We start from the raw sequence: 19,767 nt of genomic DNA on the forward strand, positions 1-19,767 counted from the left end.
CCCTAGCTCAGCCCTCCCACCCAACTGGGGGATGCTGGGGGATGTTGGGGAATGCTGGGGAGGGGGGGGTCCCAGCAGCCTGCGGGGCTGGAGGGGGAAGTTTGAGTTTGCCCTGCAGAGTAGGAGACCTGGGGGATGTGGAGAAGGTTGGGGGTGAGTAGTGGCTTTCTTTCTTTTTGGGTTTTAATTTCGTAGCTACAGTAGAAAGTTTGTTACAGAGTTTGCTAGAAAGTTTTTTTGCTTTTATTTTTTGTTTGTTTGGTTTTTAAATAGGTGAATGTAACTGTTGCTGCGCACTGCGGTTGCTCGGCGCTGCTCTTCTCGTAAAGGGGATTTTGGTGCTTTTCCCCCTCTGAGAGGGGGCCACATTGTGCACATCTGTCCCCCCCCCCATCCTCCCCCCCTCAAAGCGCTATGGTGTGCTCCAGTGAAATAACCGCCTTGCCCTTGCCCTGTGCCGCAACACCGCTGGCTGTGCCCCCTGTGAAAGTGAGCTGGGTCGCCCAGAAGTGGTCCCCAAAATCACCCCCCTGCACTGCAAAGGTAGGGCTTGTGTTTACTGTGGCTATGTACAATCATCGAATGGTTAAAATTGGAGGGGACCTTAATGACCATCTCATTCCACCCCCTCCCGCCATGGGCAGGGACACCTCCCACCAGCCCAGGTTGCTTCAAGCCCCCAGTCCAACCTGGCCTTGAACACCTCCAGGGATGGGGCAGCCACAGCTTCTCTGTCCCCACGCGTCGCCCTGGGGAGCTCCCCATGTGTCTCAGCCCGGGGGTTGGAGGAATAACACATTAATCCCAAATTCCCAGTGTAATAAAAGTCTTTCCAAGTTTTGTGTACGCAGGATTTGGTCTGGTGGGCTCCATCCCCCCATCCCTGTGCCGGCCCCGAAGCTGCTGGTGACTCCAGGGCAGGAGAGGTGGGTCCCAGCATCACAGAATGGTCAGCGTTGGAAGGGACCTCTGGAGATCATCTGGTCCACCCCCCGCTGCCGGAGCAGGGTCACCACAAGCAGGTTGGACATCCAGGTGGGTTTGGAATATCTCCAGAGAAGGAGACGCGACACCTCTCTGGGCAGCCTGTGCCAGTGCTCTGCCACCCTCACAGTAAAGAATTTTTTCCTCCAGTTGGGATGGAATTTCCCGTGTTCCAGTTTGTGCCCGTTGCCCCTTGTCCTGTCACTGGGCACTGCTGGAGAGTCTGGCCCCATCCTCTTGAAGGTCTGGCCCCATCCTTGGGTCCTTTGCTGTGGGGCAGCTGGGATGGAGGCTGCAGAGCCGTCCTCTGGGGGAGAAAGGGTCCCCCCCCATTGCCTGTGTACCCCCAAACTGGCTGTGAGAGAGGGAGAGGAGGCTGTGTGAGCCTGGGCTGCTCTGCCTTCAGTTTTTGGGGACGGTGGGGCTATGTTTGCCATTTACTGCCCAGGATGGGGGTGTTGGGGGTGTGGTGTCTCCCTAATTTTGTCTGGCTCGGCTGCTAGTGAGCTGTTTGTAGAGTGCAAGATGGGAACTGGGTGCCAGGGTGGGGGTCACGGTGAGGGTGGTCCGGCTGGGAAGTGTGGGAGCGAGATGTGCTGCCTGTCCCGCAGTGGACAGGGACCGGCAGGTGTCCCGCTGGGTTTTGGGGGGGTGGGAAAGAGCCAGCGTGTTGCTTGTGAGCCGACCCCAATTTAACCAGGCTTGGGGCATCCCAAAAGCGCAGCCGGTGACCCCCTCCAAGGGCAAGCTGCCCCCCCGCCGTGGGCTCCGCTCCCCCGTACCTGAGGCATGGGAGGCATAAATCTAGAGGGAAGCAGGGTTCATTAGCTCCGGTGCTCCAGGAATGACTTGTTTTATTTAGGTTTTCATTTCAGGGAAGAAAATGAGTATTTTTTTTTCTTTTTAGTGTTTCAGCTTGATACAAAACAGCCCTTTTCCCCATTTTCTCTCTGTCAGGTCCCTGAGCCAGCAGTGGGTGGGGTGGAAGCGGGGGGATGGAGCTGGGGAGGGATTTTTCCTTCTCTTTCACTGGTGTCAGCATCCCCCTTCCCTTCCCCGCCCCCCCCCAGACAGAGAAACAGCCCCCGACTTCACCCAGAGGTGTTGAAGCTGCTCCCGACCCTTCGCCATCCCATTTCCAACTCATCCACCACACTCGAGGGGAGCTGATACCTTTGGGGCTGATGCAGATAGAGCTGAAATTGGCTTTTGTGGTGGTGGGGGGTATCAGTAGGGTCTGGTTCTTTGGGGTTAAAATGCATTTAGCCACACTTGGGGCGGGGGCTCCGCTCGCACCTGCAAACAAACCCGCAGCACGTCTTGCTTGCGTGCCCAAAGATCCACGTGCAATAAGGTATTTGCAGGGTCAGGGACTAATAATTTAAACTGCTGAGCAAAATAAATAAGTGTAAAGCAAAACCAAACCCAAAGCGCCGCAGGAGCAGGCGATATTGTTTGCCTTTCAAATAGACACACACAAAAAAAATACAAACAGTAGCAGGAGGGATACAGAGATTAAAATTTTTATAAAAACAAAATACCAGAAATCCCACCAGGAAGCAGTCTTTCCATTTTGTATGTGCATGAGATTAGCAACACTTTTGCTGCCTGCTGCGAGTGTCCCTCTTCCCCTCCCTCTAGAAAAGTTTGACAAAAAAACGATCTTTTTTGGAAAAAAAAAAAAAAATAAATGACTGAAATTTCCTGCAGAAAATATTGACTTTTTAAATTGGAAACTGCCCCCGCTCTGGCCTGGAAGGCAGCCAGGAAACAACCCGTTTTTGTTTTTCCCACACAAAAATTGAAAATTTGAAAGGAAATTAGATGCTTTCCCCGCAAATCTTGACGTTGCCATAAACCCGATATCCATCCTGGCCGAGGGAGGGAGGAGAGGGACAGCCCGGCTCTGCGCGAGGGGATCGCGAGCCGGAGGAGAGGCAGGCGTGGAGCTGGACGGGCGCCGTGCAGCCACGGTGATGCTGCTGCCGCCGCTCGGGATCGCTGGGGAAGGGGGAGCCGCAGACCCTCGGCTTTTCCTTGCGTGACCCGTGTGTCGGGGTTTGTTTTTCTGCCCTGCGAGGCTTTGCTTTTTCTTGGGAAAATTTTGCTGGGCGGTTTGTGCTGCAGCCCGGGCTCTGCTTGTGCCTGCAAAGAAGCCCACGGGGTGCTCGCCTGCGCAAAGATGCCATGTGCGATACTTGCAGGTATCTTATAGCTGCGATACAAGATTTTTGCAGAACCATACATTTCCAGGTGGATTTCTGCTCCACAGCAGCCCCGAGTCAGGGCTCTGCGCCACTCACTGCCGTAGCCAGGGCACTCGTGGGATTTATCCAGATTGTACCCGAAAAAGCTGGGAAGCACCCTCTTTGGGGGCAGGGGAGGGAGAGCTTTGCTTTAATGCCCCAGGAGCCAGGAATTGTGTTTCACAGCCAACTTCCACAGCAGCACCTGGACCTCAAACCCCTCCTTTCCTTTCTGCCTGCTCAGGATCCCAACCCGAAAACATGTAAAAAATGCTTGCCTTTTTTTTTTTTTTTCCTTTTTTTTTTTTCCAGTGAATATTTCAGGGATGTTTTTAGAAAGCAAACATGCAAACAGCATAGGCCAAGGCCAGGGGGTTGACATTTGCTCGTCCATAAGGCAACAAATGCAGTGTATGTGTTGAAGGGGAAGGATGAGGAGCGCGGATGCTGCCAGCTCCAGGGGAGGAGAGGGAGCCGTGCAGGGGGGGCTGCGGTGCTGAGCAGAGCTGCTTTAGTCTGACGAGCGTGGGGGGGGTTCTGTGGCGTTGATATACAGAGCCAAAATTTATATAGATGGGGTGAATCGAGTGGCTTCAACCAGCAGAATGGAAATGATGCTCTCGGGCTGTGGGATGCATCGCATCCCCTGAGGGCTCGGGGTCAGGAGGACCCCCAATTCCCATGGGGATGGTCTGTGTGCTGTGCCGAAATCACGCCAAGCCGGGCTGTAAGTTGTGGTTCCTGGAGTGTCACCGTGGGGCTTTTGGGTGGCAGGTCCCCAGGTGGCTCATGGCTGAGCGTCGCCGGTGGGGAGCTGTGCCCACAGCCCTGCCTGCCTGCCCCGAGCCTGCTGCAAGTGCTTTCCCTTGGTAGGGGGATGTTTTCTGCCTGGTATGTTTTTAGGATCTCTGGGTTTTTGAAGTTTCAAAAGTGTCTTATTGCATTTTAAAATAGGAAAGCAGAAAGTCATTGTACAGTAAGCAAAACTGGGATTTCTTCTTTTTCGTTGAAAACAACGCTGAAATGGATGGTTTGGCTGACAAGCAGCTCAGATTGATTTGCTTTTCAATTTCACTTTTGCCATTTGATCCAGTAACGTCTTATCCTGGTGCTTTGAGTCACTCCTGAGCCCCCGGGGGTCCTCTCTCGTGCTGTCATGTATCCAAACTGATCTTGGAAATGGGCAGAGCCGGTCTTTGGAGGTTTTCTGGTCCTGGCACGGATGATGCTGAGGGCATCTCCAGGCAGCAGCAGGACCCAGGCACCTGCCTCCCCTCAGCCCCGCTCCCCTCCGGCTCCCACGTTTCCCCCGAGGCCGAACTCAAACCTAAACGTGTGCCGGGTGGGAACGGTAGGGAAACTGCAGCGGGGCGGCTTTGACAAGCAGATCCCACTGCCGTCCTCGCCTTCCCCGCAACCATTTGTTGCTGGCGGTGGTGGTGGGGGGCCGGCAGCGCCCGTGCCCACCCCGTCGCAGAAGGCTGGAGCCGGCATTTGAATAATGAATTCTGTTTAAGACTGAAAGCTCAGAGATCCATCTGTAACAAGACTCGAAATAATTACAGCTGATGATTGCCTGGTACCTCAGCCAGAAAAAACAGAACAGATTTTGGCCGCCAGCAATTACAAGCAGCACCCGCTCGAGCACAGGGAGAACTTTCTGAACGAATTCATGAATACATTTGCGTGGATGGGGAGCGATGGGGATGGTGGTTCGGGGTACGGGACCGCGGGGAGCGGGTGTCTGAGTCCACATGGCTCCCAGACCCCTTCTCGGGGGCGGATGGATGATGGCATGGGCATCTCCTCGGGGTGTGTGTGTCAGCCCCTGCCCGTCTGCAGCATCCTTTGGGGCTGGGAGGAGCAGGGCATCCACACCTGGACCAGTGCTCGCGTGGGGCTGTTACAGCACACCGGGATGAGGATTGGTGGGCGAGTGGGGAAATAGGAGGAAACCGGGGAAAAGCGTGGTCGAAATGAGGCTGTTCCCAGGAGCAGTGGGGTACCCAGAGGTGGCAGGAGGGGGTGACAAATTTCGGACCTGACTCTGCTAACCGTTTGCCCTCTTCTTTGGTTTTGTCTTGTGGTTTCAGGGGCAAGGGCTGAGTGGAGAAGGAGGGTTTCTCCACCTGGTGCAGCGGCGATGCCCTGCGGTGGCTGCCGAAAACTTGCGTGCTGTGCCCAGCAGCCCTGCGCATCTCCTGGGCTCAGATTTGCCTCCCGGATAATGGGGATAATTTATCAAATAGTGAATAATATGCTTTCCTTCTTCCATGTCTCTTCCACGTATCATTTCAACCGGCTGAAAATTGTCAAATTAGACTATTTTCCTTGACTGTTCCATTTAGGAGCAGGGGGAGCTGAAGGCTTTGATAATTGGGCTGTGTGCTCCGCCGATGTCTTGTGAAATAAGCAGTGAGTAAAAATGTTATTGCCCGAGCTTTGAGGAATGCCCTCGTTGGTAAAGCGGAGGCTTTCTCTCCTGAGGTTAGATGCCAATGATTTTTAAAAGTCTGTTTTCTTTGCCCCCTAGAGCGTGGCTGCCCGAGCCTGGCTGAGGCTGACACGGGGAAACCTTGGCCGCCGGCTTCGCGAATCGCTCGGGGACTGTAAGTACATTGCGCTATCGCTTTTTCCCATCCGCCAAAATTGCATGTGCTTTGAATTGTCCTAGCGTAATGCGTCTATATTCATCATTGCTCCCTTATCTTGTTCGGCTCCAATCTACAAGGATCTGCTTGGTTCTCCTCTGCACCTTAAATTCTCTTTTATCTCTACTGGTGTCACCGCCAAGCCTGCAGACAGCTGTAGCATCTTTCCTCTTGCAGCTGGAAAATATATGTGGGGACTCCCCGCTCCATCCCCATCCCTGCCTTTTGCACGGGGCGTGGGACTGGTGTACAGCCTGGCTGGACCGGTGTTGGCCTTGAGGAGGATGCGATGGTCCGTCGTGCACGGGCGCCTCCGCTCTGCAGCCGTCCTCGCGGCCGCGCGTGATCCTGGTGGGAGGGATGCTGCCGGTGGGAGGGATGCTGCCGGCCTTCGGCGAGAGCCTGGTGGCAACAGAAACGGTGTGATGGGGGAGCCGGGTGCTACGTGAAACTGTTTCCTCTCCCCCTCCGCCAGCCGTTTCTAGCAATGAGTCCACCTGGGAGGAGAAAAGACAAAGAGGTCCTGAAGCCAGGAGACCTGATGCATCCCCAGGTATTTCCATACCTGGGGCAGAAAGCATGCAGCCAGGTCCTGGGGGGCTTTTCCTCGGGGAATCTCTTGCACTTGTACTTTCCATCCAAGCTAAAGTGAACGCGAAACCAGAAAGCGCTTAATTTTATGCCAAAGCAGCCTGCCAGCCCCAAGAGGATACGCAGGGAGATTTTGCTGGTCCTTCCTTATGTTTTGAGCTGATCTTACATTGCCAGTGGGTTCTTGCGGGTCCTTTATTTCTGCTGGTATTAAGATGGGAGGTATTAAGATGTTGGTATTAAGATGGGAGGATTTCTCCTTCACTGATCCAAGTTATTTCCTCCTTTTCTATATTTATCACCGGAGCTGGTTAAATAAAACGGGACTGCAAAATAACTAGCGACTCCGGCTGCCAGGTCTGAATTATACCTAAAATACACTATTCTGCACTATCCTGTTTCGGGATGAAGCGTGAAGCTCTGAGTCTGCCGTCCTGAACTGAGGCGCTTCCCTGAGCCTCTCCCAAAAATCTCCATTTAAACCCCACTCCTTCCCATGATATAGGAGCTGCTTGGGCAATATAGACCACGCAGCATCGCTTAACGGGGACCCAAATAAAGGGAACAGCTGGTTAATCAGTTCAAGTGGCTGGGAACCAGTTTACCGTGTATTAAGTATTCTTTGATTCTGTTTAATTGGGACATTGCAGAGACCCTGACGTCCAGTAATAAGGACAGTGGGAAGCTGATCAGACAGCTCGTTAACACTCAATTAATGTCGCTCTGTACAGCACAGCAGTAACTTTTAAAAAATGTATGTGCGCAGCTGAGGTGGAATGAAATTGCGACGGCAATTTCCAGAGCGCCTGATCTGAGGCTGCCGCGCGGCGCGGCGTTGCCTTGGCGCGTGTGCGCAATTGAAGTGGAATTAAAAGTTGAAGTGCAATTTTTTTTTTAGGTGAATGCCGTCACTTTACATAGCGCAGAATTAGTTCATTTTTAATTTATAGCTGCAATTAAAGTGCACTAAGAATAAAATTCATAAATCTTTAGCTAACTGACTGTGATTCTTCTGAAAACTCTTTTGGTTCCTCCTGATGCGGGCGATGTGGGCACCTGGTGTGCCTGGAATAATAATATTAGCCAGCTATTCCCCTTCGCCCTCTTCCTTGTCAATCCTGCGCAGGCTTTATTAATCTTACCGAGGTGTGCCCTTGCGATGCCTGCGTGCTGGCTTTGCACCCGCAGTTGTGGAAAGGCTCAGCGGTGAGTTTCAGTGTCGGGTTTTGGCCGGGTGACCTGAGTCACGGGGGCGAATTTCTGCCTGCGGTGTTTGTTCAGATGCAGAAAGGGAGCGCGGGATGCCAGAAGCCATCCTTCTTCGCCGAGCTCGGGGGAACTGTCGCCTCTCCTCACCGCGTGAGGGGCAAAGGGACGCGTCCCTGAGCATCTCAGGGCTGAGAGCGATGGCCGTGGCCGCACCGGGAGCCCTGGGAAGGGGTTGTGTGGAGAAGTGTTGACTGGCAAAGGAGGGAGGGAGCGGGCTCGGGTACTGGGGCTCGGGTGTACTCCTCCGGCTCTCAGATGAGGTATTGCGGTCTATAACAGCTCCGGAGGGTTTTTTTCCCTGTGGCACGGGTGGAGGAAGATCTCAGCCGGCCGGGTTTGGCTTTCCTCTCTCCCAGTTGCTTTCCCATCATTTCCTCCCCGGCCAGACTGCGGCCACGCTTGGCATAGCATGGCTGGAGGGGGAATTGCCATCTCTTCATTTCCCTAATGAGCTCTGGGCCTGCTAATGAGCCTATTGCTCCTTGGCAAAGCGGGTCCAGCAGAGAAGCTCTGCTCCAAGGGGGTTGCAGCTTTGATCAGGGGATGCTGCTTCTTGTCCCCTGCCTGGTCGGAGGGGGATGATTCCCCACCGGCCGCTTTGTAACTCAGCTCCCTCCAACCATTCATCGCTGTCAGTCGCAGATTCATTTAAGGGTCTGATTCCCCCCTCTGTTTCTTTCTTTTCTTTCTTTCTTTTTTTTTTTTCTTTTTTTTTTTTTTATTACATCTGCACACTCAGTCATGCAAAAAATTACACGATTTCAGAGATTCAGCTGACTCTGGTCTGGGATCGCGAGGGCTGCTTAGTACTGCCATCACCATTCAATTAGCCCCGGTGCACAAAAGAGACGTGCCGGAATAATACGGCCTTCAGATGAAAAGCCACTCTGTCCTCCGTGGGGAGCACCGGCGCTTTCCCAGCCGTGCGGCACGTGCTGGTCCTCGACGCTCGCCCTCTGCCCGCATCCGTTGGGATGGTGATGGGGAGCGGGTCCAGGAGGTCAGGTCCAGTTTGAGTATTTTGAGAGATGCGGCAGGCGGGGATTTAGGTCTTTAGTGCTGCTGGCTCCCGACCAGGCGCGTTGGTTTTGCTTAGCTGGTTATGTGTCTTCTGCAAAATCCAGGGTGGAGGCAGGGTGAAAACAACCCTTTTGAGCATCTTCATCCTCCCAGCCCTGCTGCAGCAGCGGTCCCCGGCTTGTCGGGGCCGGAGAAGCCCTGGCATTCGCTGCATCATCCTCCTGGGCTCTTTGATGAGCCCTGGGGGATGCTGAGATGTGGGGAGGGCCCCGAGCCCCTGTCGCAGACTCGCCCCCCCTCCCCAAGCCCGTGGCTGCATCTTCCTCCTGCCTCTGCGGCGTTTGCGGTTGGGCTGCTCGAGACGGGGGTGCGATTAAACACATGGCTGGAGCCAGCGTGGGGAGGCGGCGTGAGATTTGCCTTGCGGTTTATAGACTACGCAACGCCGCCTTTCCAACACTTCCCCCCTCCTCTTTGCTGGCGAAAACCCTCCATTCTGCTGTTAAGACGCGGTTTGCAGGTGCCTGGTGCTGAGCACACGTGCCGGTCCTGGGACCGAAGCGGGGCACCTTCTCTGTTCATCCCTTCCCCAGGCGGCTGAAGCACCACGGCAGCTTTGCCGTTCGTGACCAAAAACCTTGTGTTTTTAGGATGGCGATGACCGAAAGTAAACCTGTTGCTTTGAAAGGAGGGGCAGAGGGCACAAGAAAAAGTTCTTTCTTTCCTTCCACCTCCGGCCTTGAGTAGGAGCTGATAAAAAGCCAAAGGCAGGTCTCTGCTCTGCCAGGAGATCAGACTCCACTCCGGCTTTGCCTGGGAGCTGTGTGGATAAAATATTAAGCACCGGGGCTGGAGCAGTGCGGGTACAGCAGGCGTAATCAGATGAGTAGTTAAAGGTCTGGCATCCTTTGGGGACACGTGTGATTGATCAGCCCTTGCAAAAATAAATAACCCGGCCCTTTAGATCTATGTAGCAATTTTAAATTTTTAATAAATCTGTATGTATGGTGAAGGAGGAGTCGTCACCCTGCGCTCTGCGCCTGTGATTCTCTGGGTGAATTTATCACGCTCTCCCTTTCGCAGGACTTCAGATCCCGCTGATAGGCAGTTTAAAATTCCCGTCCCATCTTTATCTCGCCGAGATGTGACAGGGAGCTGGGCTGGGAATTGGCCTGGCTGGGGATGCTCTGACTCTGAGCGGGGAGAGGGGGGGACCCCAACTGTGGTGGCCCTGGGTTTGCAGGGAGAGGAGGGAGAGGACCTGAAATGCAGAAGGGGATATGGAATCCTCCAAACCACCTCCTGCGGGCAGCGCGCGGAGCAGGGGCAGCTGCCGGTGGTGGAGATAACGTGTGGGGAAACGATGGCACTAGATGAACAGCATCTGCAAACTAATTAGCGCTTCCCTTGCCCAGCCCGGCGCTGGTGGGGGACCGGGTGAGAGACACGGCAGCATCCTCGACGCGCTGCCTGGGCTGCTCTGCCCGCAACACGGAGCTTCGTGTGGGGCTGGGAAGCAGGATGCGGAGCCGAGAGTTGCTGAAGAGGGCTGCAGATGGCAGGGCTGGCTCCTGCCCTGCTCCGACGGGGAGCAGATGGGCCAGGCAGGCAAACGCCCCCGGCTTCGCCCAGCTCTCCTGCCTGCTTGGGGTTGGGGCACGAGGGGCCGATGCAGGCTGGTGGAGCTCATGGGTCCCTGCTGCGGACCTGTTTTGCTCCTCTGCGAGTGTGGAGGTGGAGGCAGAAGGATCCAGGTGCATCTGAGTTGCACATCTGGGAAGCACAGGACCTGTACGAAGGTGAAATGTGTCTTTCCCATGGCTTGGTGTAGGGCTGCCGCCCTGGTCTAGAGACCAGGGAGGGTTCAGGGAGGACAATAGGATGAGAGGGGATGGCTTCAAGCTGGTAGAAGGTAGATTTAGATTGGATAGTGGGAAGAAATTTTTCACAGTGAGGGCGGTGAGCCCCTGGGGCAGGCTGCCCCGAGAAGCTGTGGCTGCCCCATCCCTGGAGGTGTTCAAGGCCAGGTTGGACGGGGCTTGGAGCAACCTGGGCTGGTGGGAGGTGGCCCTGCCCAGGGGAGGGGGGTGGAACTGGATGATCTACAAAGTCTCTTCCAACCCAAACCATTCTATGATTCTATGACTCATGGGGTGGCAGGGCTCCCCTGGCATTGCCAAAGCTTTGCACTTTTGTGGCACTTTTGTGGCACTTTTGTGCCATTTTTGTGCCATGCAGCTGTACAGTTGCATCCTGCCCTGCCCCATGCACGCCTAACTCTGGAATCAAAGCTCACTGGCGATGCTGCTGCCATCCCACCCCAAAGCACGCAGAGGGTCTGTTGTCCTGCATAGCCTTTCCTAGCCGAGGCGATAGCAGCCCTTCCGAGGGCAGTGGATGCGGTTTTCTGGTTCCCCTCTTCTCTGCCTGCGTCTGGCAGGGTGCAGTCAGGAGAACATCTGCCCTGCCATTCCAGGGCTCTCATCTCTGCAACTTGAAGCCCAACTTGAGCTATTTGCTGGGATGTGCGTGGTCTCCTTGGGAAGAGATGCTGTTAAAGAGCATATCCCGGCTTGGAGATGCTGTTAAAGAGCATCTCCTGGCTTGGCGATACCAACTCCATGCTGAACAGAAAGGCGAATCTGATCTCAGAAAGGATTTTGAGTTTTATTTTCACCATTGCTGTGGGAAAACATGTAAAATCTCCAGAGCCATGGTAACGTGGATGCTGTCGTTTCCCCGCGCTCGGCAGTGCTGACATGTCTCCATGTGTCAGCTGCACGGGGCCCGTGGTCCTGCTGGAAGCTCTTGGTGGTTGCAATTAGCTTGTGCTTCAGCCCAGATAGTTACTACTGATTTTTTTTTTTTTTAATCTCTTTTCATATGGTGTGTATAACACAGCCATCGGTATTTTTAAAACTTTGAGCTGGCAACAAATTCCTGCAGTGTTGGGAGCCTTTGGAGTAGGAGAGGAGGTCTGTGCCCAGTGCCTCGCTGATGCTGTCAGCTGGCCGAGGTTTGCAGCAGTGGCTGCAGATACTCAGTGCAGGCAGGGAAAAGGCAGGAGAGGAGGTACCTGAGGTTGGCTGGACACGAGCTTGGGGGGGAAGCCTCCTCCTGGTCCCCTTATAATGTGGCTGTCACTGAGGTCTGGGTACCGGTGATGGATTTGGGAGTTGCGGGTGGGAGCAGGAGCTCCCTCGAGGGCGGCAAGTGAGACGTAATCCCAAGCTCGCCGGGACCTGCTGCGCTCCAGAGCAGATGGGCCTTGGTGGTGGTGGTGGGACAAGAGGAAACCCTTAGTTGGGCTCGTTGGTCATGGCAGTGATTTGACATCATCTTCCCACTCCTGCCGCTAGTGACATTGTCCCCAGAGGGAAACTGCTGCTGTTTCTTCCATCGCTGGAAGGAGTCTGATAGATCCAGGGGGAGGTACCGCTGATGCTCTGAGTACGGTCTGGCCATTGGTCCCCGTCCACAGCCCTGAATTTCCCCCCACCCATGCACAAGACCTCACCTTGTGCTACTCCCTCCCCGGCCAGCGCCGATAGGCAGGGAGAGACCTCAGCTCTGCAGAAGGTCTGTCCTTCTGCCATGGCATGAACGATGCGTGGCTGAAACGTGGCTCTTGCCAAGAGCAAACAGTCCCTAAGGCTGTTTGCAGAGGCCTGAGGAGCAGCCCTGGGGACAGGGGACAGCATGCACAGTGTGATGACAGGCAGAGGGAGCCCCAGGCTAGAAAGGAAGGAGAATGAGCAGGGAAAGGTGTCCAAGCCCTCCAAGGAGATGCGCAGGAGCAGAGGGGCTCTGCACTGGCCCCGCTGCGGTGATCCGAGCCTGGCAGAGCTGCGATATCCATCCCTCTTATTAAAAGCAGACATGTCCTGCCCCTGCAGTGACTGGGAGCTACGGCTGGAGCTGCAGGATGCTTTTTAAAGCCTAATGGGGGAGGAGAGAGGGTGAAAGAGAACGGGGATGAAGGCCAGGCAGCCAGGTTAAAATAGCATTCAGTAGCGAGCAGGTTTGCCTTGGGCATCCTGGCAGGCATGCAGCCTCCGGGTGCTGCTGGGTGGGAGGATGCTGACACCCAGTTGTCATCTAGTTTTTGTTTTCTGATAGCATCTTTAACCTTTCCGAGGCCGGGAAAGCCGGCCAGCCCTGCTAGCAGCGCCGGTGGGGACGGCTGCGTGTGCTTTGGGTGGGTTAGGTCATGGACGGTTGAGTTTTTTCCCCTGCAAGCCCTGGTGCTGTTCTCTATGCCCCCTCCTCTGCTACAGCCAAACGAGGTGTGACCCCCTCGCCCAGGGAGCAGGGGACTTGCCCTGGGGTGAATTTGGCCCTGTGTGCATTGCAAACCTTCCCACTGGTTTTTAAATACCCTCATCAGCAGAGCCCAGATCTGGCAGCCAGATTCCTCACGCAGGTTTAAATGAGGGATTGCATCCCTCCTGTGCTCTGTTTGTTGTCTCAATTTCTCTGATCACCAGCGAAGATGAATTTTTTCGACATCCTGTTTCTTGCAGATAATATTCCTCCTTGAGCAGTCCTGCTTGGGCTTGAATAGGCGAGGTGTTGGCGGGGGGGGACACAGAGTTTGCTGAGCTGCTCCATGGTGAAGGTGTGGGGGACCCAAAATGCTGCTCCTGAAAGCAAAAGGACCTTCACGGGGACAGTGTGTGGAGGTGAGAAGGTGGAGCAGAGCTGCTACCAAAGAGGACGACCAGGGGAAGGCAATGGAGAGGAAGGCAGCGTAGCATCAGCCCAGCCCCGTGCAGGAGGCGAGTGATTCCCGAGCACCCCCTCCATGGTTTTCTCCTGGCTCTTTTGGATGGCGCTGTGCTTTCGGGCAGGTTTGTGCTCTGCTTTAGCCCCTGGGAGCTGCTGCCTGACGCATCTCACCCCTGTATAGCCAAAATCATGGTCTGATGTCCTCTCTGCTCCTCTCTGCATCCTTCCTCTTGGGACTACGTAAAAGCCGCTTTCATCTCCTAGCCCCTTTAGCATTCTCCCTCCCATTCCTTCTTTTTTTTTTTTCCTTTTTCTTTTTTCCATAAAAAGCAAAAAATTTGGAAATTAAGTGAGAGAGAGAGAGAGAGAAGAAAAAAAAGGAAGCCCAGATGCAAGTTTTTTGCTCATGAAAGGGAAAGCATGGAATACAACAAATTAAATAGCCACCCGGTGAGAAAAAAGGGATTGAAGTGAAAAATGGAGAGCGGGGATAAAACCCAGATGAAAAAGGCAGGCTGGCGCTGGAAGATGCCAGACAGGCCTGGGAATAGAGGCATAGCATGGTGGTAAAATAATTGTGCCCCTTCAGCTGAAGTCCACCACTCGCTTTCTGCCTCGCTAACCCAAGCCTGCCATCCTCTGTTAGCTCCCGCAATATTTTATCTGCCGGCTCGGGCTCTGTTTCACTGGCGATGGAGAGGACTAGATTAATTAGGAGAGATCTCTTTTACACAGCCAGCCTGGCTCTGCGGGGGGAAGGCTGGGAACTATTTAAAGGGATGAAGATGTACTGCAGCAGCTGCCATCTCCCTGGCTGGTAATGTGCTCACTCACCTAGTTGAAAATTCGTCTCCTTTTGCCCTCTGCCAGTAATTCCCAGCAAATAAAAGCAAAGCGAGCTCCGAGGCCGGGGCACGGTGTGTGGTTGGGCTGGGGTGTTGGGTGAGAGTGGGTGTATGTAGAGGAAAGAGGGGCGAGATTGTGGCTGGATGAAGCTTGGGACCTCGTGAGAGTCCTTTACGTCCCTCTTATTTATTACAGCACTGCCCACAGGAATGGGGCTGTGGGTTTCCCCACGTGCAGGATGGCCCCAGTCGTCTGGGAGGGCGGTGGGAGCATCGCTCCCCCGTTTCTCAGCTCGTTAAGACCCAGCCTTGCCTTCAGATGACACAGGTAATGAATCCTCTGCAGGGTTCCTGCTGGCTTTCATAAGCTGGAATGAACTGAGGAAGAGAATTAACCTGGCAGGATTAGCTCGCTCTGCGGCGGGATGCTGGGGATGTCTCCTCCCGGGCCGTGCCGGGAATCTTAACATCTCTCCCGTGCTCTTGGTAAAGCAGCTTCAAACCCCCTCCCTGTGAGGCAGGGGGGGGAACAGGCAGGGAGGCAGCCCCCTCGCTTGCCCACCGCGGGATGCTCTCCTGCTGCTTCTACCCCCGAGCACGGGGAGAGGAGCGATGCCGGTGGGCTGAGTCCGGTGGCCACCAGATGTGTGGTGTCCCAGCCCGGCTGGCGTCCCTCCCGCCGCCTCTTGCTGCCGGCCTCCCTCCTCCAGCAAAGGAGAGGAGCAGGTAGGGTCTGAGCAGCTGCCTGTGTGTTTGGGAGGTGTTTCAGGCGGTGCATAGGACCGCTTTTGGCCAGGGCTCCTGGAGCCTGGTTTATCGCCGCGCTTGTACGGGGAGTCAGAGAGCCTCGCGCTTGAAAACCCTGCAATTACGGTGCATTTGGTTGGGTCGTCTGGCTTTTTATTTTCAGTAAATGGCTTTGTAATGCAGCCCCCCTGCGGGGCACGCTCCATGGGGCAGGCAACGTGCTTCATGTCCTGAACGCCGGGTGGGTTGGTCGGATGTTCTGCTGGATACATGGGAGCTGTTCAGGGCGCTGCAGCTGCGCCAGAGCTCCCAGCACCGTGCCAGGGCTCCCGATGCCCGGGCTGCCGGGGGGTCCGGGAAAGGGGGTACCACATCCTCGCTGTGATTAACACAGATTGCACGATGCTCTCGGGGAGCACATGCGGTGAGGAGCTTTCCTGCGGTGGCATATCCCCCTGCTCCCCGTCGTCATCCCTCCACGCCGCGGGTCCCTGGGGAAAGGCCATGGTGGCAGCCGGGTGAGCCGTGGTGGGCGCCCGGTTGCCGGAACGATCCTTTGGGATGTCTGAGTGAGCGCCCAACGGATGCAACCCATCCACCCGGGACCTTGGGGAATGAGGAATGGAGTGGGACGCCGGGCTCCCGTGCGGGCAGAGGGATGCGGGAAGGGAGGCGAGGGCCGGCACGGCTCTCCGCCAGCCCCGGCAAGGCGAGCAGCTGGGGCAGCCCTGCTTTTCGCCATGCTGCTTCCCAACCGGCGCGCTCCTCCGTCTGCATGGTCCGCGCATACTAATGCGCTCTTCCTGCGCTAGAGGAGCCTTTCCCTGACAGAGCCTTTAAGAACAGGCGTGGATTTTGAGAAACCCTCGATGGCACTGCTCGTAATTATAATGTAATCGGTGTAATTGAGAGCCCAGGGGCTGATTTGCATGTTCTTATCATTATGCCGAGGCTCGTGGGGCTATCCCCCCACCTTCCCCTGCCTGTGTTTGTGTGGGGTTTGGTGATGCTGCTGCTGGATGGGGTTGGGTCCTTCCTCCTGCCTGTTGATGGAGGAGATGAGGGGGACGAGGTTTGCAGGCGTGGAGCGAACGGCTCCTTGTGGCACCGCAGCCCGGGTTTGAGGGCCACCAGAGCCATCCATAATTGATAACACCCAGGCTGTAATGAGCTCCCAGTCCGGGCGAGGAAATCATTTGCAAGCTGATCTGGATTTCCATGGAACGGGCTTGTTCTCTGAAGGGTGTTTTCAGGCTTTCAGCTAACACTCGTGCAGAGTGTGAGGGGGTAGGGCAGGAGGTAATGTTTATACCTCCGGGTGGATGGTGGGGATGAGTTTTAGCGAGCCGAGAGTGGACTCCACGTGCTAAAGTATCTCCTCCCCAAGATGCCGAAGCAGGGACTGAGCTCCCGTCCCCTTGGCAGGGCCACCGGGCTGGTGGCATCCGCCAGCTCCCGCGCTGGGGCTGCTGGTGGCTTGCAGAAACGAAGCTCAAGTGCAGAGCTGGAAGTGAAAGAGAGCCTGAAGAGCCCAAAGAGTTTTGACAGGGATGATTTATGGCGAGTGGAGAGGGCTTTCCACCTCTCCAAGTGCTGGTGTTAAGGTTTTCTTAGGAAAAATCTGGGTGAAGTGCATGGTTAGAGGTGTGATACAGAAACGAGAGGGTGCAGCCAAATTGCACGCGAGGTCGGGCAGGGTGACTCTACCTGGCCCCCTTTAACCTTAAAAACCTGGTGTCTGCTCACGGGGGTATGGTCTGAGCTGAGAAAGCAGCCAGGGAGGGTTTTATTCCCGTGCAGGAATTTGGGGAGTCGCGGGAAGATGTCTGCTTTTCTCTTCCAGCCCCGTCTGCAGAAGAAGAAAAACAATCAAAGAAAACCGGGGAGGGCGACACTCTTAAATCCGCCGGGGCTTTGGGAGGATATTGTTTGTGCTTCTTGAATAATGGCTTTTGATGTGTAATAATATATTGTGCAGTTTTTGATGGCCAATATTACATTTATTTTAAATGATATAATCAGCCCTCGGCGTCTCAGTTGATTTAGTCAATTAAGTTTTTAACCTCATGTCTTCAATCTCATCTGAGAGTAATTTAAATGTGGTGATTTTAATGAAAGTACATCTACCTGTTCATTTATCCAGACGTATCGTTGCCCTTTGGATCTCTGGTGGTAGGGACCGGAGATGCTTTTTCTCTTCTGCATGGAAATGTTTACCAGGGGTGAGAAGACAATAGATTGATTGGCATTAGGGAGTTGTTGGTTTTTGTTTTGCTTTGTTTTGTTTTGTTTTTTTTTCCCCAGAGCAATCCAAATGTAACAGATGCAGCGATTTCCAAAGCGAAGTGACATGTACATTAAGGCTTTCAGAAAGGACAGCGGGCTCGCCTCTAATTCTGGGGTTGCGTTTAACCCCAAGAGGAGATGGCAGTAATTAACCATGCAAAGCCGATAGATGCACAGCAGCTCTCTGGTGCCCATGCAAATGCCGCAGATTGCCCCGCTAATTACGGCGGCTGCAAAAGGCTTTGGTGGAGCAGGAACTGCTGGGGCTGAGACTCAACCCCAAACCCTTTTGCATCGCTGCTTGCTTTGGGGAAACTTATAGCAGCGATGTCCTCAGGGAACCGGCTCTGGGAGTCATGGTGGGACTGGGGTGCAGGGTGGTCCTTGGGGCTGCTGCCCCTGCAACGCTCCTCGCTTTTGCCTCGCGCTAAATTCAAACCCCGAAAACAAAGTCCAGGTTTTCTAGCCTGCGCCGGCGTCACTAAGAGAAATCAAGATAAATGACCCGGGGCCCCTCAGCGGCGGGCTTTGCGTGCTCCCGGGCACGCTCGCTTCTCCCGATGGCATTTTATTTTATTGGCCGGGCGGCGAGTGCTCGGTGCAGCCCCCGGCACGGGGTGGGTGATGGGGGTCCCATGGTGGGCATGCGCCTGCGGCCCTGGGAGAGACGGCTGCTCCGAGGGGGATGTCTGCGGCGAAGTTGTTTGAAACCAAGCTCGGAAACGTCAGTATTAGCTTTTTGTTCCCATCTCATAGGCTGACATTCCTCAAATACATTTTCTCTTGGTTTTTGAAGCAAAAATGCTCCAAAGGGGTATTATATGTGGTTTTCTTACAGAAGACAACCTGCCTCCCCCTGAAAATACTTGTTTTAAGATTTTCAGTGGAAAACACGAACAGTTTTTGATAAAGGCATTTCTATTCATGAGCTGTTGCTCATAGAGATTTGCAAGAAATAAACAGGTTTTGGCAGCATAAAAGTCTCTGTCAAACAAGGGGATGGGGAAGGTTTGAAACTTGATTTGGTATAGTTTGCCTGTGGAATTTCAGCAAAAGTTCCCCAACAGAAGCGTCGGGGGATGTTTTTCCCGTCAAACCCAAGCCCAAATCTCCTGATGCCGGTGAGAGCTACACCACTCTTCGCTTAATGATCTTCTCCTTGGCTGTTGCAGTGCTTCGCTCCGGGGAGATTTATCTCCATCTCGCCCTGGGACGTGTTTGCCGCTTGCTGGGTGTGTTGAAGGGCCGGCCTTGAGCTCCCTCCGGATTATTAGCAGGTGAAGGTCGTTGAGCTGTGTCTCATTGGAAAGTCGATTTCTCCCAGACTTTCAATAAATGCGTGACCTTATTAGTGCAGGTTCTTAACGAACTCCGTGCATATCGTAAACCGGAGAAGCGCAGGGACATTGCCCTGTTTGTCTGAAGCCAGTTTTGTTTGCAGTGGTGGGATATTTATTTCGCAGTGCCATTGCCAATGCTCCATCTCCTCTCGACCTGGGACAAAGATCCTCAGGGCAGGGAGGGTTGTCGCGCTCTCCTGTAGGACACTGCGTGGTATAAATGGTCAATAATAGGTAGCTGAAGGTAAACGAGTGATTAGCGTGTAATGAATTCACCAGGGACCAGTAGCAACTTCTTCCTTCCAGCATGTCCCCTACATCTGCTGTGATGGGCAGCATCTCGTCTTGGAGATAGGTGGTCTGACCCCCAAGTCTCTTGCTTGGATGTTCTCATACCAGGTTTTCAGGCTGGTGCGGGCTCTGTCCTGCCCTAACTCTCCCAGCTGAAGGTTTGGGTCTCCTCTCCTGGCTAGTTTGAGGCTCGCTCTCTCCCCACTGTCATGGGTGTGATAGACCTGGTGATATTTGGGAGTGGGAGCTTCTGAGCTGGCAAGCTGGTCCAGCAGATGCTCTGCGTGTCCACACTACCTTCCCTTTTTACTCCTTCAGAGCTGCTTATAAGGAGGCTCAGTCCTGCTTGAAGGCTACATTAAAATGGGTATTTCCACCTCTGGTAAGGAAGCACTAGGAGCCAGGGATGCTTGGAGCTGCCTTGCTCCCTCCAGCTCTTCCCCCACGTCCTCGTGGACGTGGCCCCACTCCCCTGCGCGGAAGGGAGACGGGAGGAGAGGCTCCCACGCCGCTTTGCTTTAAGCGGAGATTCAGCTGTGGCTCTGAAAACAGAATTAGAGGTAGAGTTTAATCATACAAGCTCTGGAAATATGGTAGATTAAATCTTTTTAAGGAGGGCGGCTGAGCACTTTATTTGCTGTGCAGGAATCTTCAGGGGGTCAGGGAACGGAGAACTGGATGTAAAGCTTTTAAATTCCTTTTTTTTTCTTTGGTGTTTTTTTTTTAATTTTATTTTTTAAAGAGGTTCTTTCACAACGCACGGTTGGAT

At 54.3% G+C, this 19,767-nt stretch overlaps 1 protein-coding gene across 1 annotated transcript in view; it reads left to right on the plus strand.

Moving 5' to 3' along the window:
- The window catches only part of IGSF9B (immunoglobulin superfamily, member 9B), a 118,545-nt gene that overhangs the window by 59,200 nt on the left and 39,578 nt on the right, over positions 1 to 19,767 (plus strand). The window lies entirely within an intron of this gene.

Source organism: Charadrius vociferus, unplaced genomic scaffold (assembly GCF_000708025.1).
Source record: "Charadrius vociferus isolate BGI_N301 unplaced genomic scaffold, ASM70802v2 scaffold858, whole genome shotgun sequence".
NCBI lineage: Eukaryota > Metazoa > Chordata > Aves > Charadriiformes > Charadriidae > Charadrius > Charadrius vociferus.